Source organism: Condylura cristata, unplaced genomic scaffold (assembly GCF_000260355.1).
Source record: "Condylura cristata isolate star-nosed mole 26May11 unplaced genomic scaffold, ConCri1.0 scaffold00040, whole genome shotgun sequence".
Lineage (NCBI taxonomy): Eukaryota > Metazoa > Chordata > Mammalia > Eulipotyphla > Talpidae > Condylura > Condylura cristata.
In genome coordinates this window covers 5,633,863-5,644,543 of record NW_004567141.1, presented here as the reverse complement: position 1 = coordinate 5,644,543, position 10,681 = coordinate 5,633,863, and positions in this window count along the sequence as shown.

Here is a 10,681-nt window from a genome sequence, read left to right as displayed (position 1 = left end):
TTTTTGGGGGGGAGGGTCGCGTGTCCATTTGTGTGTGACTACAAGACCCATCAGTCACGGCGGTCGTCACTGAGCTGGGTTGGAGAGCATTTCGGTACTTGAAGTTCCCTAGTGTAGCCTCTTGGACGCTAAAGCTTATGGGAGCTGTAGGACGCTCAGAAATTGCAAGTGCTGTCGGGAATGAGAGGGAGTCTGGGAAGCTGGCGGATTGAAGGAACTACTTAAAGGGAAAGTGATCTGTCAAAGAACTGGTGGCGCACTGTGTGGAGTCCGGTAAAACCTGGAGGTTAAATAAACACCCGAAAGGATTCAGGGCTGAGAGACCTGTACAAAATTATACTGCAAACCAGAATGGAGTGAGACTTTAGGTCTACTCTTTCTACCTACCAATATGTACAGGTGAGAGGTGAATTAAAGGTGATTTAAGCGGGAGGAGGTGTTCTCCTGCACCAAGACTCAGGAGCACAAGTGGTTCTTTGAGCCTGCGGCTGGTCTCCTCTGTGAAGATATGGGGGAGCAGGGGAGGGAACATTAAGATGGCAGGGCCTTGAAGTCAGAGCTGTGCACCTGAAGTCAGTCCCTTCCCCTCAGGCCAGCAGTGTAAACGGGTGTGAACAAATTGTAAAATCCTCTGGGGATACCGCCTCTGCCTTCTAGCCCCCAGTAGGTCATAAGAGCAAAGGCATCTTCCTAGACTTAGAAGTGTGGCAGTCTCCACCTTGTAGCTTCCGTGCCAACTCACCACCTGAAGCGTAGGTAGTAGTAAAGGCAGTCTTCATGCCCACTGATGACCTAGAAGCCAGGTACAGAAACTTTTAACAATGGTACCTAGCTTTTGCCTCTCTGTGTGCATTCTTTAGAAAGGAAGACAGTAAATCCTGCATTGCTTTCTCTAGTACCAGCATAGCTTTAGGTTGGGAGAACTTCAACTAGAAGCACCTCCTATGAAGAGTAAGTACATTCTTCCTGTCAGTTACTCCTTGTTCCTACCTACATTAACTAAATTCGACACACTAATCACATAAACACAATTGGAACAGTTCTCACAGAGTAAAATCTGTGAATTCCCACTTTGATTATCTAATAAATTATTTGACTACCATTGACACTTTATTTCTAGTTCACAGGGTCCAGCAATCTCAGGCCCCTTGACTGAAAGGAGATGGGCGATGGCACCTGACTCCTCCCCGACCCCCTCCACCTTCAATGCCCACCTGTCAGCCTTGTATGTCATCTACCTCTGCCTTTGTGTCTATCTGGTGTTTGTTGTGCCTTTGTGTGTGACCTCATTAATCAGTCTCACTGGGTGCCCCTTGTATCCAAATAACATTTGTGTGTGTCATTCTCCAGCTCATATATGAACTGTGATTTTGTTCCTGTCCTTCCCTGTCTGCCTGTGACTTGTGTGCTTTTCTTTTTGCCGATCATTGCCTGTGACTGGGTACTCTCTACTTGTCAGCTTTTGTGTTTTTTTGTTTTTTTGTTTTTTAATTTTTTTAGGGGTTAAAGCACAGCACTAAGAAGCTAAAGCCACTTCCGCATGAGTTCGATCCCCACCTGCCCCGGAGGAGATCCACATGGCGCGGCAGACCTCTCCTGACCGGCCTGCTGCTCCCCTCAGCAGTGTACTTCGTCGATCTGCCTGTTCTGCTCCCCACTCTGTCTCTGGTGAATCCTCTCACTGCCCCTGAACCTCTGGCCTGTACCCCAGTTCTGGATGCATAAATAAATAAATCTTTTTTTTAATTTGTAAAAATTCACACAAGAACTGGGGTGTAGGCCAGAAATGCAGGGAGTGGGGGTGAGAGGATTCACCAGAGACAGAATGGGGAGCAGAACAGGCAGAGTTACTGAAATACTCTGCTGAGGGGAGCAGCGGGCGAGAGAGAAGAGTTCTGCTGCTCCATGTGGGTCACCCCCTGGCCCTCGCTGGGATGGAACTTGTGCTGCAGTAGCTGTGGCTAATTTCACAGTGCTGTGCTTTAACCCCTTCAGCCACCAAGGAGGGCCCTGCCTTTATGTTCTCTACATGGTAATCCAGGGTGCCACCTCCCTACTCCCAGAAAGCAGAACATTCTCCTGAGCTAGCCCATGAACACAGGTGAGGTTTGGGAAGCTGGCCAAAAAGGAAGATGGAAAGTATGACAAGGTGGATGATTATAATGGCAGGAATGAAGGAGGACAGTGGAAGGCCTGAGCTTGACTCCTCCCTCAGGAGGTCTTCTTCCCACTTGCCCATGTATCCAAACTTCACTTCCATCTTCACAGACAAAAATATGCCACCTTCTCCAAGAAAACTTCTTAAATGTGTTAGCTCCTTGCTCTGGATAGCCAAAGCACCTTTCCGTGCATCATTTTTTAAACTTTAATGTGCTTAAACATCCCTAGGAAGCTTTTTAAAGATGCAAATGGCCTAAGAAATTTCTATTCAACGGGGGTGGGGTACAGTCCAGTTTGGATTACAAAGCAGTGCCACACTGAGGAAACTTCAAGTGCCCCTTCACAGCTGCTTTGATTTGTGCAGCACTGACTTACAGTACCCTAACCTACCCTTTGGGAAGTCACTTCTCTTCTTTGAATCTCACTTTTTCCTCCTGCGAAAAATGGACAGCACATCAGGAGCCCCAGTCTACTTCTATGAGAAACAGCTGCTATTCACAGGCAGTGAGCTGATTTAGAGGCCTCAGGCAAAAGGAAGCTCTAAAGAAAACTGACCCTCCCTGGTGGCACAACTGGTTAAAGTGCAGCACTGCAAGCAAGCCACATCCAGGCCCTGGAAGTGACTCATGTGGTGCAGCAGACCTCTCCTGACCCGCCCGCTGCTCCCCTCAGCAGTATACTTCCTCAGTTGGCCTGTTCTGCTCCCCACTCTGTCTCTGATGAATCTGCTCACTGCCCCTGCACCTCTGGCCTGCACCCCAGTTCTGTATGAACAAATAAGTAAATCTTTAGAAAAAAAAAATCACAGGGATCTTAATTCCTTTCTACTGCCAAGATATTTAGTGTTCTTTAAAAAAAAAAAAAAGAAACAAACAAAAATAAATGACTTCCCTGGCACTTGTCAACACATCTTGCTACCCTATAGAGAAGCCCCACCCAAGCAGGAGCCTGTTGTTTGACAGATATTTTCTAAGATGGGTCCTCCTATTGTAAAGATGGATGATTAATCTTAGATATATACCTTGTCTGCAAAAGATTGTTTTCATGCAAGAAACATGAAGATAGATAAAGAAACTTCAAGATAGGGATGGAAAGGGATTTATTTCTATTATACCTTTGGAATTTTGTAATTACTATTGTACCTGATCAAAAGTAGTAATAACAACAGTAATATCTTCCAGTAAAATTTAGTGAATTGAACCATCCAATCTGGTTCCCTCCTAAAATCCTACCAGGACTTCAGGAAAGGAAAGTTCTTTTGAAAAGGCATGAAAATGCATTTGAAAAGATTCAATCCCACAAAGATAGGAAGAAGAGATGCAGAGAAAACAGTCACAACTCTTTGGAAGGTGGAAAGTAGGTGCTCCAGTGGTAACAAATAACTTGGCCATCCAAGAGAGTGGAGAAGCAAGTTGGCCTTGGACACCAAGGCCAAGAGTCAATCAGCTGCCTCCAGAAGCCTCACATTGCGCAGGAGTGATGGCATCAAGTGCCTCTGGGAGTGAATGAGAGGGAAAGCAGCAAAAATAAGAAATGGTTAAAAGCTGTTTGAGAAACAGTTAGATGCTGTTATCCCTTTCCCCACTCCCTGCCAGTGGGAGACTGCTTCTTCCCCAATCCCATAAAAAACAGAGGAGATTAATGTTGTTGTTCTCCCCCGAGAGAGTAAGAGAGAGGGATTATGCTGTGTGGGAAACTAGGCACAGGCAAGTTACTCTACAGAAATCAGAGGAATTAAAACAGTAATGCACATGGAATAGTGAGACTCCAGCCCTCTTTATTCCCAAAGACTGGCCACTGGGCTACTCACCTCCAGGAGGCTAGATAGTGGAAAAATCTCCACCAGAAAGTCTGTTCAACCAAGAAGAAAGACCTATGGAGTGTGACAAGAGGGATTCCCACAAGGAACTTCTCAACCAGATCACCCCCACACCAAGTTCTCCACTGATAAGTCCCAACTACATGCCCAGAGTCGAAAATGTTTTTTTTAGTTCCTTCACTCTTAAACATAAAAACAAGCACCAATAATTATATATTGTAGAAAGCCTTGCACAAAATAAAAATTAAACAAGCATACAGGAAGTGCAGGGAAAAGAAAATTTAAAAACTCAACAATAATATTGTCAGAAAAGCAAGAGAAAATAACTATTCATGAAACAAGAACAGTATACCATTAAAAAGTAACATGCAGAAAATAAAATGACCCTTCAGAAATGAAAATATAAAAAGCATAAATAACATTCTCACTAGAAGAACTGGAAGAGGAAACTTTAAAAAGTCAGAGAACCAACCCAGAAAGTCCAACATCTGAATAATAAAGATCTTCAGGGGGAAAAAATAACAGAAAAAGGCAAAGAAGAAAATCAAATCAAATCAAAGGACTAATTACAGCAAAGTTGCTAGAACTAAAGTACAACAGCTTTCAGCTTGGAAAGGCTTAGTAAATGGATAAAAAAAATCAATCCATACCATTGGGAAATGTCAGAACACTGAAGAGAAGAAGAAGGTTCTTGGGCCCTCTCTGGTGGCTTAATGGGTTATAGTGCAGCACTATGAGGCTATCTGTAGGCACTGCAGCTTGAGTTCAATCCCCAGCCAGGAAGCTGACCCACATGGCACAGCAGACCTCTCCTGTCTTGTCCTTTGCTCCCCTTGGCAGTGTATTTCAGTGGATCTGTTTTTTCTGTTCCCTACTCTGTCTCTGGTGAGGCCTCTTATCCCCTGCATCTCTGGTTTGTACCCCAACTTTTGTATGTGTAAATAAATAAATCTTTAAAATAAAATAAAAGCTCCCAAAGACAAGAAATACTTCTCAAAATGGGTCAGGACAGAGTGGCATCAAACTTATAACACTCACACTGAAAACCAGATGACAAAGGAACAAAGGTTTCCAAAATCAGAAGGAAAATATGTCCAGCCTAGACTTCAACACCAAGCAAAAATGTCAATCAAGTAAAAGGGTAGAAGACATTTTCAGACAAAAATGTCTATTCTAAGAAACTCTTCTCAAGATGCTTTTTTTTTTAAAAAAAAAAAAAAAGAGGGGGTGACTAAATCATGAAAGAGAAACACCTAGGATTTAGAAAATACGATCTCCAACACAGGAATCCCCAGGATGCCAGAAGAGGGAGACTCCAAGGGGACAGCTGTGTCCAGATGTAGAAGGACAGAAGTCACAGTGGGTCTGGACAGAAGGCACTAGGGGAGATGTCAGCAAGGGCTTGAAATTGATAGTATATTGAATTTCTAAATATTTTGAGAAGAAAACAAAGTTGTGGAAAATTTGTGGTTGAATTAGTGAATAAAAACTTAGGAAACTAAACCTACAAAAACAGTTGACAAATAGGGAAAACAAAGTGCTACATGTAAAAAGAGAAGTAATCATGGCTCAGATATGACTGATATGTGGATGTGGAATCATAATAAAACAGAAATTATAACTCTTATAAGTCTGTTCTATAGGGTTCTTCAATGGATAATGCCTAAAACTGAATAAATCAAGAAATAGCCATAGAAGAATTAAAACTTGTGGAATCCGGCCCTCCCTGGTGGAGAAACAGCTCTTATGAAACTATAGGCAGCCACTGCAGCTCGAATTCAATCTCCAGACAGGGAGCTGACCCCCACCGTGCAGCAGACCTCTCCCTACCCGCCCACTGCTCTCTTTAGCAGTTTATTTCTGTCATTCTGCCTGTCCTGTTCCCCACTCTGTCTCTGGTGAATCCTCTCACCCCTCTCCTCCACACTTCTAGCCTACACCCTAGCTCTTATATGCATAAATAAATAAAATAAATCTTAAAAAAAATATTCCTTTGCATGAACACACACCATTTTATTGATCCAGTTGCCCACTACTACGCATTTTCATATCTCTAGGTGTTGCTGTTATGAAGGAACCTGTGATATTCTTTCTTCTCTGTGCATAAACAAGGCTTCTCCCATGCATATACTTACGACTGGAAATAGCAAGTCACATACTGAGTGGAAGCTGGCCCTTACACCTTGGGGCCAGACAGATTTCCACAGCAACGTACAAGTGACCTAACCTCTTCAACTTCTAGTACTAATACTTAATTTTTTGCCCATTAAATGAGAATATATGGTTTCTTTCTGTGATCTCAATTTGAGTTTTGCATATCACAGATAAAATTGCAGGTGTTCTGGGCCCTCCCTGGTGGCGCCGCGGGTTAAAACACAGCACTGAGAATCTAAAGCTGCCTCCACATGAGTTCGATTCCCACCTGCCCCGGAGGAGATCCACATGGCGTGGCAGACCTCTCCTGACCCGCCCGCTGCTCCCCTCAGCAGTGTACTTCGTTGATCTGCCTGTTCTGCTCCCCACTCTGTCTCTGGTGAAGCCTCTCACCCTCCGCATCTCTGACCTGTACCCCAGTTCTGTACGAATGAATAAAAAAAAATCTTTAAAAAAAAAATTGCAGGTGTTCTCATGTTTGTATTGGTGGTATGCTTCGTTCATGTATTCTGTCTATTTTTCTACTGGGTTGTCTTTTTCTTTATTCATTTGTAAGTGGTCTTCAGAGACACATTCTTATGTTGGTTTGCAGGTATGATCTGAATTTAAAACAATAAATAAATAAATGAGAACAGGTAGAGAGTGGAATTTAGAGTGAGAAGAACACAGGCTTCCAAACTGGAACCCTGAAGTAAGGGCAAGGCTGGGGTTTGTCAGGGTGGCTGGCGGGCCCACGGCTGGAGACAGAGTGGGGAGCTCCTGTCTTATTCTTCGTCAGACCCACCCCACCCCACCCCACCCCACTTGCACAGGCCATGGTGCAGCATTGAACAATGTCCAAGGAACATCTGTGGGGGTGGACATGAGTGAATGACCAGGAGAATGAAGGCCCAAGCCCTGGGGCAATGTGGTGGCAGAAAGGGCCTTTCGGTGTTCCCATTGCCGTCTGTCCCCACAGAAGTCAAATTGGCCTCATCGAGCAGGGCCATACCTGCTGCTCAATGTTGGGGCACCTATCTCTCCTCCGAGAGGGTGGGGCAGAGCACACACTAGCGCTTAACCTTATCAGTCCAGAAAAGTGCCCCTGCCCCTCCCTAAGCCCATCTCCCAGGGTCCTCTGTTTCCCTGATCTCTATCCTTGGTGGATGTGTCCAAGCAATACCTTCATTGGGAGCGTGCCAGAGTACTGCCAGCCAGCTTCTGAGCCCTGGTTATTCTGTCCACCTGACCTTGGCCCCAGACCTCATTACTTTACATTGGAGAGACTAAGGAGCTTGTGTGTGCAAGTGGTGGTATCTCACAGGGTCTCAGACACCCCATCTGTAGTAGGCAAGGTGCTTCCAGTACTAGCACTAGCTGTGAGCAAATCCCTGCAGATAATGTTGCTGCTAATGGCCTCAGACTGTTTTTATTTTGAAAATTGGAGTGAAAATTGGTGAGAGCCCCACCCTTGAATGAAATGTGTACAGTATTATTCACTGTAGTGTTATTGGAATTATCAAAAGAAACAACCTACATGCCCATCAGTGGGGGGACTTGGTTAAATTATTTATGACACCACATTTCTGCGAACTATTATGCAACCAGTAAAATGAATGGGATGGATCTCTGCGGAATGCCCAACGTGTCCGAGACATAGTAAGTAAAGAGCAGAACTGTACATAAGGGACATTGTCATTTGTATAAAGGAAACCAAGCAGTTGCTTGAAAGGTAGAATGTCACTGGAAGAACATACGCAACATTAGCTACTTTTTGCTTCTAATAAGAAAATTGGGGTGCCTAGAAATGAATGACATGGAGACGATTTTTCACTAAATTGTTTCCAAAATTTGAATTATGTACATGTGTTGATTACTTTGTGTGAAATTTAACTGATTTGTTAAATGGCAGTCAGGAAGTGTGGGGTCTCAAGGAGCTGTGATACTCCCTGTTCTACTGCAGAAAAAAGATTCTAGAGATTCACTGCTGCTCATGTGCCTCTCTTGCCCAGTTGCTTTAATGGTTCCACACTCAACCAATTAAATCTAAACTCTGGGGAGTCGGCCCAGGCATTAGTATTTTTGTAATTCATCAAGTGACTTTAATGGATAGCTCAAGTGGAATGCCATGGTCGGAGCTGGGCGGGCCACAGACTAGCTCCTTGCTTTCGTGGGAATGTTCTGTATCTGCAAGTCCGAGGCAGTTCCCACTAGTCAACAGAGGCTACCCAGTCCTGAAAATGTGGCTAATCCAACCAAGGAACTGAATATTTAATTTTCAATTTCAATTTAATATTTAATTTTCAACATAAATTTAAAGTTGTCAATTTAAATTTCATTAACATTTAAAAATCACATGTTAGACAGTATAGCTTTAGAGAATGAAGCCAATGATTTTATTTGTTTTTTAAAATGCAGAACCTGGCCATCCCTGGTGGCGCAAGGGGTTAAGGCGCAGCACTAGGAAGCTAGCCAAAGCCTCTTCAGCAGGCATTTGATCCCCAGCCAGGGAGCTGACACACATGCCTCAGCAGACCTCTCCTGTCTCCTCGCTGCTCCCCTCAGCAGTGTATTTTAGTCAGTCTGCTTGTTCTGTTCCCCACACTGTCTCTGGTAAATCCTCTCAACCCCACACCTCTGGTCTATAGCCTACTTCTTGTATGCACAAAGAAATAAATCTTTAAAATAAAAAAATAAATAAAATGCAGAACCCTCTTTTAAAAAATTAAATTTTTATTATGAAGGATATGCACAGAGATGTTACAAAACGTAAGTGTTTTTCATAAAAATAGCTAATAGTGTCATAGTAACATAATAGCCAATAGGACCTCTACCATGCCAGGTACTGCTGTAAGCATCTACTGCTGTAGCATCTATGTCACGGACATTAACTGACAGAGCAGGTATATAAGTTTTACAGATGAGAGAAATGAGGCACAGAAAAGCTGAACAACTGTGGCAGCTTACACAGATACTAAGTGTTGGACTTGGGACTCAAACCCAGGTAAACTGGGTCCTAAGCCCATGCCAACCACCCTAACCACTGCAGTGTGCCTGCTTTATCAGGGCCAATGCTCATACCTTATGAGCTCATTGAAAAAGAACCTATTTTTTCAAACTAAATATTATTACTCAGAATCTAATATAACTATAAATAAAGTGATAACCACTTTTATCAAGCACTATGTTCTGAGTTCTAATGTATTAAATACATTAATACATCCAGTCCTCATCATAACCCACTGATCAGACATGGAAACTGAGACTCAGATTCACAGATATACTAATCCCCCAACCGCATGACAGTTGAGGTGATGAGTTGATGCTGGAACTTTTTAGATCTCATCTACATAGGTGAATAATAAATGTCCTTGGACTTCCACAACAAAAAATGAAAGAGACTACTGTAGTTCTCCTGAAATGACCCAGTAAGTAAGCAGTGAGGCAGGTACTCAGACTCCTGTAGCTCTTAACCATGGGGCTTTTTAATTTGGGTAGTACTCATGGGAGGGGGCATTGGGGAGGTTGTTTTGAAAACTCCTAGCCTAATCAAGCCATTGTCTGCACCATTTTCCAGAGGCGGAAGCAGGGTGGCAAGATGGCACCAAGAGTAGGTGCTGGAGACAGAGCCAACCCCCGGCCTCTCAACTAAAGTGAAGACTCTCAGAAGTTAAAGGGAAGCAAGTCAACATGTCCTTGGCTGAACCCAATGTGCCGGTGAGGCGAGGCTTTTGTACAGATAATCTCCTTTACACTTCATGACCATCCCATAAGGGAGCTATTTGCATTTCAGTTTTTACAATGAGAGAAACTTATGCTCATAAATTCTGGTTAAGTCACTTGCCAAAAGCCAGCAAATGGCCAGCGAGATTGAAGCCCACATCCCTTGACAGAGAAACCCAGGCTGTTCCCACTAACGCCTGTCACTCCTTCCTCCAGAACTCCCTCCCGAGGCTGTATCAACTCCTTTCCTGATGGAAATAGGCCCACCGCCATTTCCCCTGACCTTGCTCCTTTAGAGACTCGTCTCAGAACCCTAGAGCCAAGGTTAATGCCTGCACCCACAAGTCCTCTCTGCTTTAAGATCCAGATCCGTTGATCTCTGTCCTATCCGATAATTTTCACACACCTGCAGAATCCCACACCAGCATCAACAGAATCATTTTATGGAGAATCTGTGAATTGTTTTCAAGCTGTCTGGCAGAACTTGACCTGTCTTTTTCAGCCCCTAACCATGCAAATGCTAGTTCAAAGCAGCAGCAGCACCTTGGAGCCTGTTAGCAATACAGACTCCCTAAATCCACTGAATTAGAATCTGCTTTTTAAGAGGATTCCCAGGTGATTTGCTTGCACATCAAAGTCAGCAAAGCCTAAGTTAGACCTGAATCCCAGGGGAAGCAGGCTCAAGCAGACCATGTAACTGACCCTTTCAGGCTCTTGGCTTGGTTGGTAGGGGCAGCTGTGAGTTGGTTGATGATGTTATTGTAAGGAGAACTTCGATATTAAATTGCAACCAAGGCCTGGGAGATCGCTGGGACAAAGGGAACTGAGGTTGTTTTATTGCAATCA